Below are 14,474 nucleotides of genomic sequence, written 5' to 3'. Positions count from 1 at the left end.
TTTTCGTATTGAGTCACCCCATAGTGATAGCCCAGTCGTTGATTATTTTTACGAGATTATTCCCGGTATCCAGGCAGTAGTTGTATTGCTTGACACGAACCGCCCTGTCCGCCCGCTGGCTGGAGCAGGTACTTACTGGAGGGTTATGAACGAGCAGCTTAAATGCAGAGAAACTGATCGACTTTGCACTTTGGGGCGATATCTTCATGCTTGACTCAAGTTTTAACAGATAAGCTTTTAAAAGACTTCCTGGGCCGTTATCAGGTATCAGGTATCAGAAGGCCGGCTCCAGAGGCACGTTATCCTCCATTTGGGACATTTGTGCCATCGCCAAAATAACAGCCTATTTCATCATCTACCTGTGGGAAAAGGAAGGAAAAAGGATTTGGATGGGGATAGGGACAGGTAGGGAAATAGGAAAAATACCCTGGAAGAGGGTACTAACGCACAAGCGTACCACAATGGGTTCAAACAGCGCCCTGAAAAGGGCACTGTAATAACGCATAAAGCGAAAGAGAGCCTATAGCTCTTTACCACAGCGGGTTAAGAACAACAGAATATCCTGAAGATTCAAGTTTCTGAAGTCAGTTTCACTTAATAAGTGTTTACCGAATACTCGGAAACGCAGTTGCGCGAAAACTGGACAGTTACATATCAAATGATACGAAGTTCCATAATCGGATTCACAGCTATCACAGGCAAATGAATCAGCTTGCTGAATATTCGCCATGTGATAGCTGAGTCGGCAGTGGCCAGTCAATGCTTTGACCAGCATGCTGCAATTCTGCTTAGACAGATTAGTTAGATACTTCGCCACCCGTAGAGATGGCTCAGCACTATACAATTTGGTTTGACGACATGACTCCAAACTATTCCAATATTGTCTGTGTTGAGTGACAGCCCAGGTGTGAATCTGAAGCTTAATCCAACACTTCGATATCGGAATAGCTGGCTCAGGGCCAATGAAGTCATGTGATGCTCCAGAGCGAGCTAACTCATCAGCCAATTCATTTCCAGCGATGGAAGAATGACCAGGTACCCATAGAAGGTGAACAGCGTTTGCTGAATTCAGCTCCTCGATTTGAGTTCGACAAGCGATAACTATCTTCGACCTGGAGTTGGCCGAAGCAAGTGCTTTAATAGCAGCCTGGCTATCTGAACAGAAGTATATTACTTTGCCCATTACATGCTGCTGAAGTGCTGATTGCACTCCGCACATAAGAGCAAAGATTTCGGCCTGAAAAACGATACAGTGTCTACCAAGTGAATAAGAGTGATACAGCCTTAGCTCACGAGAATAAACACCAGCACCTGCTCGACCTTCGAGAAGGGAGCCATCAGTGTAACATACGATGCCGTCTGAAATACTTCTTTCCAGATAACCAGATGTCCACTCTTCCCGGGAAGGGAATTTCGTGGAAAATGTCCTATATGGAAAATTACAAGCAATTGTAAGATCACTTGGAGCAAGGACAATTTTGTCCCAATTTACCAAAAGTGGAAACAACGAGGTGTGTGTTGAACTGCGGTTCACAGGAGTTTCCTCTAGTAGACCGAGTACCCGTAACCGGTAAGTGCAAGAAAGGGCTTCTTGTTTGAGATGAATGTGTAGTGGGGCAACGTCAAAGAGAACTTCTAGCGCTGCCGTAGGAGTTGAAGAGAACGCTCCAGACATCGCCATTAAGCACATCCTTTGGAGATGGCCTAATTTTGATTGGACCGTTCTCACATCACCCTTTTGCCACCACACAAGACATCCATAAGCCAATATTGGCCGAACCACAGTTGTGTAAATCCATTTGATATACTTGGGTTTTAGACCCCAAGTTGTACCAAAAGTACGCCGGCATTGCCCGAAGGCCATACAAGCTTTCTTGATTCTGAACTCAATGTGAGGTGTCCAGGAAAGCTTGGAATCAAGAATGACTCCAACGTACTTTACCTGTTCAGTCACATCGATTTCAGAATCAAAGAGACGCAAAGGTCGAACGCCATTACGGTTTCGCCTTTCCGTGAAAAGAACAATAGATGTTTTACTCGGATCAACCGAAAGACCATATTGGCGATACCAACCCTCAACTACCCGAAGAGCGTTTTGCATCAGATCGAAAAGGGTGCTGGCTGATGGACATACCGACTAACAATGTTAGGTAGTCGTCGGCAAAACCATAAGTAGGAAAACCGCTATTATTGAGTTGCCTCAATAGCGTATCTGCTACGAGATTCCACAAAAGCGGTGATAAGACTCCCCCTTGGGGGCATCCACAAACACTCAATTTCCTAATCCCTGCTAGACGCAATGTCGAGAAGAGATATCGGTTTTGAGCATTTGGTGAATCCAATTGGAAATCATTGGACATATACCATGACCCCGTGCGGCTTCCAATATGGCATCGAAAGGCACGTTGTCAAAGGCACCCTCAATATCTAAGAAAACACCCAAACAAGATTGCTTTTGAGCGAATGCTTTCTCGATATCGTAAACAACCTTGTGTAAAAGAGTCACAGTGGACTTACCAGATTGGTAGGCATGTTGGTTCACATGAAGAGGCACGTTGGCCAGATGAACATCACGGATATGATGATCCACAATGCGTTCTAAGCATTTCAGAAGAAAAGAGGTCAAACTGATAGGTCTGAAACTCTTTGCTTCTTCATACGACGCACGACCCACTTTCGGAATAAACTTTACAGTAATATCCCTCCAGGATTTGGGAATATACCCTGTAGCAAAACTGCAAACAAGTAGTTTTTTCAAAACATGTTTGAAATAATCAAATCCCTTCTGAAGCAAAATAGGATAAATCCCATCTGCCCCAGGAGATTTGAAAGGAGCAAAGCTATTAAGAGCCCACTCAATCGATTCTATAGTTACAATACTCCGAGCCGAAGCTAGAGAATCATAACTACAAGAAAAGACATCAGGATCATCCGAAGATGTAATATCCACACATCCAGGGAAGTGTGTGCTGAATAAGCATTCCAGAACTTCCTCATCAGAGGAAGTCAGATCGCCATTTGCCAAACGAAGTTCGTTCACCCGGAAATCCTTAGATTTCGCAAGGATTTTGTTTAACCGACTGACTTCACTCAAGCTGGAAACATTTGTACCTGAGTGTCGCGGACTAACTCAATATGCTCTCTCATCGGGAGCCAAACATCGGGAGCCAAACATTGAAGATGGAGGTTATGTTAAACCTTGTTGAACCTGTGTGATTGATTGAAAAGTATTGTTATCTAGGTGCTGCGGATATTATCAAAACTGTTGTCACGATATCTCCATTTGCCGCTGCTTAGCCGTTGGAAAGCGAGGAGAAGGATAAACATTGTTTTGAGCCTATTTTAGCTAATTTTGTAACAACTATCCATCAAAATTTCCATCGCGAATGAAAAATAATAAACTTTGAACACGAGAACAAAATCGGAATAATGGTGGATTGATCATGTTTACCATTTCCGAACAGCGTCGCGACGGCGTGTTTGACAACCGCGCTGAGAGAGGTGGTTGCAAGAAAATTGAACGCTCGTGCGTGTCTACAAGCTGTGTGCCGGGAGTATGTAGGTGTGTGTTAGCTAGCTTGAAAAATAAAACCGCTTCTATTCGCACCACCTAGATTTGTACAAAGGTTTTTCCAGCCGGATCGTTCAGCAGACCGGAGAGCTTTCCTGTAGGCCTTGCGAGCCGACCTGAAAGCCTCCGAACCAGCCGAACGTCGTCTGTTCCAACTCTTTCTACATTGTTTCCTGAGTTTCGCCAGATCAGAGTTCCACCAAGGGGTTCCTCTTGTGATCTTCACAGACCGTAGAGGGCATGCTTCTTCAAAAGCTTCCATGATGAAGGTCGTTGTAGTATCAACGGCATCATCTAAATCACTTGGAGTGTCAATGGATGGTGAATATCCATGAAATTTGGCTGCAACCAAATCAGTATAAAGATCCCAGTTTGTTGACCGAGGATTCCTGAAACGCAATGTTTGCGAAGTAACATTTAAATGTTCAAAAAAGATATAGCGATGGTCAGATAAAGATTCTTCATCTGACACATGCCAATTGGTCAGCTCGTGACTAATTCTGCTAGAGCAAAGCGTTATATCTAACACTTCCTCTCTAGCAGATACCATGAAGGTTGGGCGGTTGCCTATGTTAAGTAATGCAAGATCTGTACTACTTAAGTACTCCATCAAACTGGAGCCTCTCAAGTTAATGTCTGAGCTGCCCCAGATGATATGGTGAGCATTTGCATCACTGCCAACAATTAGCGGAAGGCCTTTTGAAGTGCAGTATGCGATGACTTGTTTGAAAGCATCCGTAGGGGATGGTTCATCATGTGGTAAATACACAGAACAATAGACGTATTTCCTGTTGAGGTTTCCAACAGATACATCAATTGTGATAGCACATACATCTCTGGTGGTTAGTTCAGAGATGAGTGTAGCAACTATTGCGTTGTTGACAAGCACGCAGGCTCGAGGCATGACACGCGAGTTTGCCATTTCATGTTTACTGAAAGTGGCAAACACCGGATTCACAAGGTTTCCTAGATAGAAATTTCCCTTACGAAAGTAAGGTTCTTGTACCAAGGCCACTTGGGCTGTACCATTTTGCATAAGTCTGCAAAGATTGATCGTTGCTGTTCTTTTATGCTGAAGATTGATCTGAGCTATCCTAACCGTAGCCACTACCCAAACTAGGTAAGATTAAACTCTTCGCAACAGCAGCACAACAAAGAACAGCAACAATAAAACCAAATCGGTATCGATTGGAAAACGCCAAAAGGCGAGGATACACAGAATACACTGTGTAAATCGCATAATGCGAAACCATATAGGTGAAAATTTAAACTAATTAACAACATCTTCATAATCCCGCCCTTATTTAGCCTCAAGTGAGACTAAAGAAGGGCAGCTGATTGTCTCGGAGAAACACAAGGTCCACTGCACCATTGCTCCGGTTAGCGCAGTAAGGGCTACATACTGTGGAGGGCGCCCTGGTACTCCACAGGCTCCGTTAGCGGTTAGGTTTTTATTAGACCCCCCTAGCCATTCATTCCTAGGCACGGTAAGCATAAAGCCGCATCACACCATGAATTAGGGGTCACCTGTTGGTGGATTCTTACCACCGGAACAGGCGGTCCGTAGTGTTATTCTTAGCCAATTGAGACAATCGCTACCGACACTACACAGCTATCTAGGCTGATCGAGAAAAGAAGTTAATATTGATGATCAACTTCATACGGACTCGAACAGCCACAACATAGCTTTTGTATAAATAAACATACAGGCCCTAGGTATATGACTAATATACAATCGATGCTTCTGATTGCGCCGCACTGTGGTGATTCAGGTGGCCAAAAATCGATCGTCCGTCACATCACAAAATGCTTCTTGTGCTCGTTGTTCTAGCATCGCGATCCTGACAATCGTGAAGTCTGTGGTTCGAGGTCGGATGGCCGCAAAATACTTCTTTTAACATGACGTGTTGCTATGGTAAAATTGAGAATTTTACCCGACAAGGATTCCATGACCAACGTTTTTGTGTGAATATGTGAAATAGCATATGCCCGAAATCAGTTATCGTCTACCCCTGTTGGTTTGACCTCATCTAAACTGAACACTTTTTAATTTGACCCCCTCTAATCTGCACATCGTTCAAACTAAAAATGGTACGTTGTGTTTCAATAAAAGTGATCCATAATCTGCGAAATTAGTATTGCGTAAACTTTTGATATTGGTCTCACAAAGAAGTGAAACAAGTACAAAAATGACCACGTTTTCGTATTGAGTCACCCCATAGTGATAGCCCAGTCGTTGATTATTTTTACGAGATTATTCCCGGTATCCAGGCAGTAGTTGTATTGCTTGACACGAACCGCCCTGTCCGCCCGCTGGCTGGAGCAGGTACTTACTGGAGGGTTATGAACGAGCAGCTTAAATGCAGAGAAACTGATCGACTTTGCACTTTGGGGCGATATCTTCATGCTTGACTCAAGTTTTAACAGATAAGCTTTTAAAAGACTTCCTGGGCCGTTGCTAGTCTATTCATTCATCATGCTTTAATTTGGCCATATAATGAAGAACGAATCCCTGCCGAACTGAGTAGGCTTGTAACAAATTGTTAAGGTACACAAGCGTTCCTTATGCATAGTTACTCATTGTACTACTGCCTATAATCGCATATCAGACCCATCTTTAAAAGCAATACGACTACAGGCAGCGTAGTCGTAGCTAGCTATAGTAGTTCACAGTTTTTCTTATCACACCGTATTTATTTTACTTACACTACACGTCATTAGTGAGGACTCGCATAGAAAAATTATTGCAAAAATAGCTAATCATTGAAAAGTGTTCAGAATTGGCTCAGTAGGTGGTGTAAGAGTTGCTGCAAAGATTACATATTGTCGGAGATTCGTTCACCGAGAAATATCAACAATAAAGAGATATACTCGTTAACGGTGATTAAATCCAACAAGTGAAGGAGTTTGTGAGAACAAATTCAAATGCGACGTTAATTGGTTTTCCTGATATTTTAAGGTTATTATAGAACGAAGCCACACCTTGAATTGTCAAAAGCACAAATCTAAAGAACTAAATAACGGATCGCCCAGAAAAGTTGATCGATTGATTACCATCAGCAGAATCTGAATCTGGATGGATGAGGATCCTTCCACTAGTGGCGCTACTGCTCCATTGCTTTGACGTTTGCTAGTGTACACGTTGCTGAATGATGAAAAGAAAAATACAGGCGATTTGGGTGGTAGTGTGCGTGTTAGGAAGCCGTCAAATCGCAATACATCATGGCCGACAGTTTTTCGCGCGTTTCTATCAATAGGTGGCAGCGTGGATATAAAAGACATCGACAAATTTTTCAATGAACTTCCTCTAAGGCCTTCAAATATTTGACAAGCCGTAAACCAAAGATCAAACATCTGTTTGACACTAATGAAAATTCGATCGAATCAAACAAGATGCATTCACTTCATTTAAGGCGAATCCACACTTATCGTGGGTAGTGTGCCTGCAGGCTGCAGCAAAACACTTCAACAACAAAACGGTACCAACGAATGTCGGGGTAGCTCTCGATGACTAATCGAGGTGTGCATCACAGCCGAACCAATTGCATCATCTTGTTGAAACTGGACGGATTTTGCGCGCAGCTGACTGGCGCATTCAAGCCATTTAGCAAACAACACTTCAGCACATGTTATCATAGAAGAAATTCATATATGTAGATTGTCACACTCCGCTGTTCGACGATAAAGAAAAACGCAACTTAAGCCTAAGCAATTTCCTGGAAGTTGAACTGGATTACTGAGATTGCAACCTCGCTGGTCGTCGCGCCAGATCTAACCTGATAATTTGTCCAAATAAAGTCGGGGGACCATCATCGATGCCCCTTCAATTTCGGAAAAGTTGCATTATAATTTCTGCATAGGCCGTATAGGCCTAACATTTGAACACTCGACTTCTCACGATGCTGTTCTTCAGCGTTGTTATCATTGTTAAATACCATAAAGATGTGTTAAGTCGAGTTATTGAAATCTGTTGGGCTACCTAAAGACAAACTTGTCTGTGTATAGACTTTTACAATCTTATCATTCCATTGTCTATCTGTTTCAGTAAATATTGGCAGGTACTAACTGAAGTGCAGCGGAATAATAAATAAATCAGCATCAAAAAGTTTCTTCGCAGATGACGTGGATGAACCGCAAAAGTTAGACAGAACTCGAAACTGATTGGTGCCGTAAGCCGAAATGCGCATAGATAAGAACGCAAATAGTTTGACGACCGGACGTCAGGTGATTGAATGGTGGAAGCAGTACTTTGATGAGCACCTGAACGGCGCCGAAACGCATGATATCGATAGTATCGCAGCTGAATTCATCAAGATGAGACCACAAGAGTCGGCCACCTGCCTACATCGGGTGATAGTCGGGATCTGGGAATGTCGAGCGTACCAGGTGGGATGGTTAGAACACAAGTTTTTTTATGCTTTCAGAAACTGAGAATGAAATTAAGTATACTTTTTAAGTGTTGCAACGTGTAAATGAATAATACGGCCTCAATTACCTGATACCTTGATACCTTGTTGGCTAAAAAGTAACTTTACTCCAACGCCGAGCGTATAGTAGAGCACCATCTTCGTCGGTCTTGGGCGATGTTCCTCCAGTTTCCCCGGACGTGTAGGGATCGTAGATCTTCTTCAACCGCGTGCAGCCAGCGAGCTCGCGGCCGCCCACGAAGTCGCCTACCTCTACCGGGTTCTCTGCTGATATTGTTTTCGCTATTCTTTCTTCCGACATTCGCACTACGTGTCCAGCCCACTGAAGTCTGCCGTATTTTATACGGCAGTGTACGGTCTTCGTACACTTGGTACAACTCGTGATTCATGCGTCTGCGCCACACTCCATTTTCTTGTTTCCCACCGAGAATTGTCCGCAGCACTTTGCGCTCAAAAACTCCAAAAGCTTTTCGGTCGGTCGACCTCTTTTAACGTCAACGCTTCGTGACCGTATAGGGCAACCAGAAGAATCAGCGTCTTACACAGAGCAAATGTTGTTTGCGTTTGCAAGTTACGGGACCTAAGCTGGCTACGCAATCCGTAAAAGGCCCTATTCGCAGCTACAATATACGCCTTTCCACTTCACGGGAAACGTCATTGTCACATGTCACAAGTGTTTCAAGATAAACAAATTCTTCAACAACTTCAAACACTTCCCCATCAATCACTACTTACCTTACCGATCAGGCTAAGGCCGGGGTGGCCTCTGCTGTACATAGCTGCCGTGAATCGCATATCAGTCCTATCTTTGCTGGATTTCCTATGCAAATGGGACAGATATGCGATTCACGGCAGATAGTAGCCGCCTCCATTCCACTCGGTCCATGGCTGTTTGTCTCCAGTTCCGCACTCTGCGTAGGGTCCGCAGATCGTCCTCCACTTGGTCGACCCACCTAGCTCGCTGCGCTCCACGTCTTCTTGTACCCGTCGGATGACTCTCGAGAACCATTTTAGTCGGGTTGCTATCCGACATCCTGATGACGTGACCCGCCCACCGTAGCCTCCCGATTTTCGCAGTGTGGACGTTGGTTGGTTCTCTCAACAGCTGATGCAGCTCGTGGTTCATTCGCCTTCTCCAAGTCCCGTCTTCCATCTGCATTCCGCCGTAGATGGTACGCAACACCTTCCGTTCGAAAACTCAAAGGGCGCGTTGGTCCTCTGCACGTAGGGTCCATGTTTCGTGCCCATAGAGGACGACCGGTGTAATCAACGTTTTGTAGATGGTTAACTTCGTGTTACGGCGAACTTTATTCGATCGTAGAGTTCTGCGGAGTCCAAAGTAAGCACGATTTTCTGCCACAATGCGCCTCTGAATTTCTCTGCTGGTGTCGTTGTCGGCGGTCACCAGTGAGCCTAAGTACAAGAATTCTTCAACCGCCTCGATTTCATCACCGTCGATATAAATTCGGGGTGGCGGGCGCGCTGATTCCTCCCTGGAGCCCTTTGCCATCATGTACTTTGTCTTCGACACATTTATGACTAATCCGATTCGCCTGGCTTCACTCTTTAGTCGGATGGACGTTTCCGCCATCGTCTCAAATTTACGAGCAATAATATCAATATCATCGGCGAAACCAAGCAGCTGAACGGACTTCGTGAAAATCGTACCACTCGTGTTAATCCCCGCTCTCCTTACAGCGGTCGTTCGCTCGTTGCAAACCCGCTCGTTGCAACGCTTTTTAGTTGCAAGTCCGCTAATTGCAAAATTTGACAAGTTTTTGCAATTAAAAAGCAATCAAGTGTCAAATTTGTGCTGTCAGTCATGCTGTCAGTGCATTTCGATGCACTTTAGTGTCAAAGTGACGTTGCAATTAGCGAATGCCATTCGCTCGTTGCAATGTAAACATGTTGCAACGAGCGAACGGCCACTGTATTACACCCTCTAACGCAATGTTGAACAGCAAGCACGAAAGACCATCGCCTTGCCGTAACCCTCTGTGAGATTCGAAGGGACTCGAGAGTGTCCCTGATACTCGAACTACGCACATCACTCGATCCATCGTCGCCTTGATCAACCGTGTCAGTTTATCCGGGAATCCGTATTCGTGCATAATCTGTCATAGCTGTTCTCGATCGATTGTATCATACGCCGATTTGAAATCGATGAACAAGTGATGTGTGGGCACGTCAATCACTACCTCAGCACTAAAACCACTAGGCCTGCTTCTGTCTCTACCCGCTATAATGTACTTCGTCTTGGTAGAGTTAATCGTCAAGCTTATCTTCAGAGGAGCATAAGCTTCCTCCACTGCCCTACGATCGATGCCGATGAGATCAATATCGTCCGCAAAACCGAGGAGCATGTGCGACCGTGTGATGATAGAGCCATTCCTCTGCACGCCTGACCTACTAATCGCTCCTTCGAGTGCAATGTTGAACAATAAATTTGAAAGAGCGTCCCCCTGCTTCAATCCATCCAAGGTCGCAAACGACGTAGACACTTCGTCCGCGATCCGAATACTTGATTTTGATCCATCCAGAGTTGCGCATATCAGCCTAATTAGTTTCGCCGGTAAACCATGTTCTGACATTACAGCGGCCGTTCGCTCGTTGCAACATATTTACTAGTGTGGGTCATCGGAACCGTTTTCTCAGATCAAACCTTTTTTGGTTCCGTTTCGAGTCCTGAGTATCTGTGCAAAATTTGAGCACGATCGGTTGCGTCTACACTTTGCGCATTGCAATTGAAATTTGTATGGGATTTTGTATGGAGGAATTCCACGGAGTCATGTCAGTCGATCCTGAGCGACCATTTCAAAAATATCTGAAACTTTGCACAGTTTTTTAATTTCATATAAATCGCCATTTTTTGATATTAAACCTTCATATTCACTCACGACTAACTTTTCAAAAGGGTGTATGCGAAAATAGTTCTAAAATATTCTAAAAGCTGTACAGCAAAAACGGATTGTTCGATTGTTATAAATTTTTCAGCAAAGTTAGATAACTAAATGATGATTCCTTAGAAAATATACACTGTAAAAAATTTCTTTTTCTACTTTGAAAAAAATATGATCTTTGTCACAAAAACTCAAATATCTCAAAACCCTATCTTTTTACCAACTTCAATTTTTTAGGGGAAATGGCCCATTATATCAGCTATCTACCATAAAATTTTGGTGATGGTAAACTGATAAACAAAAAAGTTATGACATTTCAAACATTTCACAATTTTTACATTTAGTAACAAAAAAAAATTTTTTTCTGTGTAAATTATTTCGAGAATTATATTTTGATGCTGATTTTATTGTAAAGGCTACCGCCTGAATTAAACAAGTTGTTTTCATGATACTTTAGTTTGATTATTCGTAATTACTATAGTATTTATTTGAAACTTAGACGCGATCCAGTGTTGTGATCAAAAATATTGAGATTGTCATACTTTTTATTGTACGTGACTGGTGAAAAAATCCCTTGATAGTGTTGAAAAGCTGTTGATTATAAGAAAAATGGAATTGAATTTATTTTTAAGACAAAAGCTGTATAATAAAAGTTTTATATACGCGTATACGTCTAGTTTATCCGCAAAATAAATCCCTCTTACACACTTATTTCTGAATTGCCTGTTCGGTACTTTTTTGACGAGATTATAACAGCAGTACGATCTCGGTAGTTTCGATAATCGATTTTACTGAGGCTCAGTAAAACAACTGTCAAAATCGTATGGAAAAGGTAAACAATGCATTTTTGCTGAACGAGTTCGGTGCTCAGCAGTTTTAATCTCGTCAAAAAATTACCGAACTCGGTAATCAAAATTAAGTGTGTAGAGAACAGACTTTATGATCGGAAGAATGCGAGTAACTTCAACAACAACAAATGCATAAGAGGTACATACCACAGACAAACAGACGAAACGCCTAGAACAATTTTAGTGAAAATTCATCGCACAGTTCACACTATCACCACCTGGTGGAAACGTCAAACGCAAACGCAAAGAAAAACGATGGGCGCTCTTCTTGTTATCCCGCATAGAAAAATACTATTCATGGCATCGTTCATATTATACGATATCCATTGGTGCAATGATAACAATACAATCTGTAATCGTTTTATGATAAAATGATAAGGATTGAAAAAATCAAATTATTCAGAATTGTTCAAGTATCATTGAACAGATCATAATGATTCGTTGAATGACGAATCAATATTTTTTAATAATCGGGTGAAGCAAAATTACAGCGACAAAAATACCATTTCGGCTATTTTTTCACTGTATTTGGTATTTAATGGCTAAATTAAGACATCATCATGTTATTATTCATTGTTATCTTATTTTCAATGCCGTAATTTAGCAGTTTTGGCACAAAAATGTGTATTATGTTTCCAGTTCAAAACCGAATTACCGACATTTTTTCTTTGACTTCCGCTGCTTTTGCCTTGCGTTAAACACAATGTCGGAAGTGGGGAGCTGTATTGTACACCTGGTGCTCTATACAGCGCCCCACTTCCGACATTGTGTTTAACGCAAGGCAAAAGCAGCGGAAGTCAAAGAAAAAATGTCGCTGATTCGGTTTTGAACTGGAAACATAATATCACTTCTTATCCACCACGATTACGTGCATGTACTACCCCTTCCCCGACCGCGAGCGTAGCTCCAAAACCCCTTGGCAGCAGCAGGTTCTATTCATCAATGCCACAATCACAAAACTAACTGTAGCGCTGGCAGTTTCAGTACCTAGTTATGACGACTGATAACTGTTGCCGTTACTGGTTTCGGTGAGCCGTTGCAACCAGCTAATCACTACAGGTCACTTGATAACTTACCTCCCGATGCGGTCAATGCTGGTGAAACGTAATCTAGGAAGATCCTTTCCTCTTGTTCGGCCTCCCACGTACAAGTCCATAAATTCGGAAGTGTTTTGATCGAGGTTTTCACTTCTAGAACCTGTACTACTTTAATATACTCGCGACCACCAATTCAATTTGGTCTAGTATGTAGACACCGAGGCAACGCGCGAGGAGCAAGCACCAACAACACGGTTCGATTCCCGATCCAGCAAACTAAAAATCACCACGAATGTAAACAACGATTCATATAATGATACAAAAACTTGACAGTGCCCAGCAAATGCTAGCAGGGGTGTATTTTTTCTGGTCGACAGAAAATTTCATGAAATATTTCCATTTTGTTTTAATTATTCACTGTATCGTAAAAAATATGATAAAGCGATTATAGTATGAATAATATTGCTAAAATTTTGTTCGAGAAAAATGGCATTTTTGAATGGTAACGATACTTAACAACCCATTGGGTCTATCATTAAAACTCCATAAATGATAACAGGTAGTATCGATATGATTAATTGTATCATCGATTTATAATCCAGTTTATGATTACACGAATAATAAGAAAATGATATCCCGTATAACTTATGTATGATACCGTTTTATTCGGGATGAAAGCCACAACCAAGATTCAAAATGATTGTTGAAGGCGTGGTCAATGAAAATTTCGCCAGTGTTACGTTTGTTTGTCTGTATACATACCTGACAATGCTCACGAAAAAAACAAAAAAATACTACCGCTATGAATATTAAAAATTGTATAGTATTTTTTTTCCTCAGCCACCAACACCAAACAAGTAAGTTAAAAAATCTCGCCGAAATCTCACCGAAAGCACCATAGATAAACTGAAAGAGACTGGTTATGCCCAAATGTCCACATTGTGTACAAAATTACGCATTTGCACGTCCTGCCGTCTAGAATTTGACAAACGAGCCATCTGTATATCATCGGTAAAGCAGGGCGCAGGAAGTTCGAAAACGACAACAACTGAGAAATTGCCATCAGCGACATCTGTTTAAACAATTTAATTACGCCCCTTTTCAAAAATGCCCTGTAATATTCTTCAACATCTATACCCATTTCAATATTATTAACGTTGCAAAACACGCTTTCAACATTCATCTTGAAGAAGAGGGAAAACACTTGTCCTCAAATGTAACAGCAAATTAATGAATAAACGACTAATGCGCGGAGGGCGTGATAAATTCGGAACATTACTGTACATAGTATATTATATGTAAATATAATATATAATAAAAACAACTTGTTTTACTCACGCAAGGCCATTAACAATAAAATCAGCATCAAACTTTAATTTCCGGCCGAAATAATTTACACTAAAAAAAATTATTAATAAATGTGAAAATTGTGAAATGTTTGAATTGTCATAACTTTTTTGTTTATTTTCATGGTAGATTGCTAATACAATGGACCGTTTTCTCTAAAAAATTACGTTGGTAAAAAGATAGGGTTTTGAGATATTTGAGTTTTCGTGACAAAAATGATATTTTTTAATGTTAAAAAAGATTTTTTTCACAGTGTATATTTTTTTAGGAATCGCCATTTAGTTATCTAACTTTGCTGAACAATAAAATCAGCATTAAATCGCGATTTCCGGCCGAAATAATTT

The 14,474-nt window shown here is 41.8% G+C and overlaps 1 long non-coding RNA gene across 1 annotated transcript; it reads left to right on the top strand.

The window, feature by feature from the left end:
• Window positions 1–5,261: 5,261 nt before the first annotated feature.
• LOC134289804 (uncharacterized) lies at window positions 5,262–11,662 on the top strand. The gene is made up of 2 exons (XR_009998683.1): window positions 5,262–7,629; window positions 7,689–11,662. It is a non-coding gene; the product is annotated as an uncharacterized LOC134289804 (long non-coding RNA).
• The last annotated feature ends 2,812 nt before the right edge of the window (window positions 11,663–14,474 follow it).

The sequence above is a fragment of the Aedes albopictus genome, chromosome 3, assembly GCF_035046485.1.
Source record: "Aedes albopictus strain Foshan chromosome 3, AalbF5, whole genome shotgun sequence".
In the NCBI taxonomy this organism is placed as follows: Eukaryota; Metazoa; Arthropoda; class Insecta; order Diptera; family Culicidae; genus Aedes; species Aedes albopictus.
Note: the sequence above shows the minus strand (reverse complement) of the source record. Positions and strands in the feature narration are given on the sequence as shown.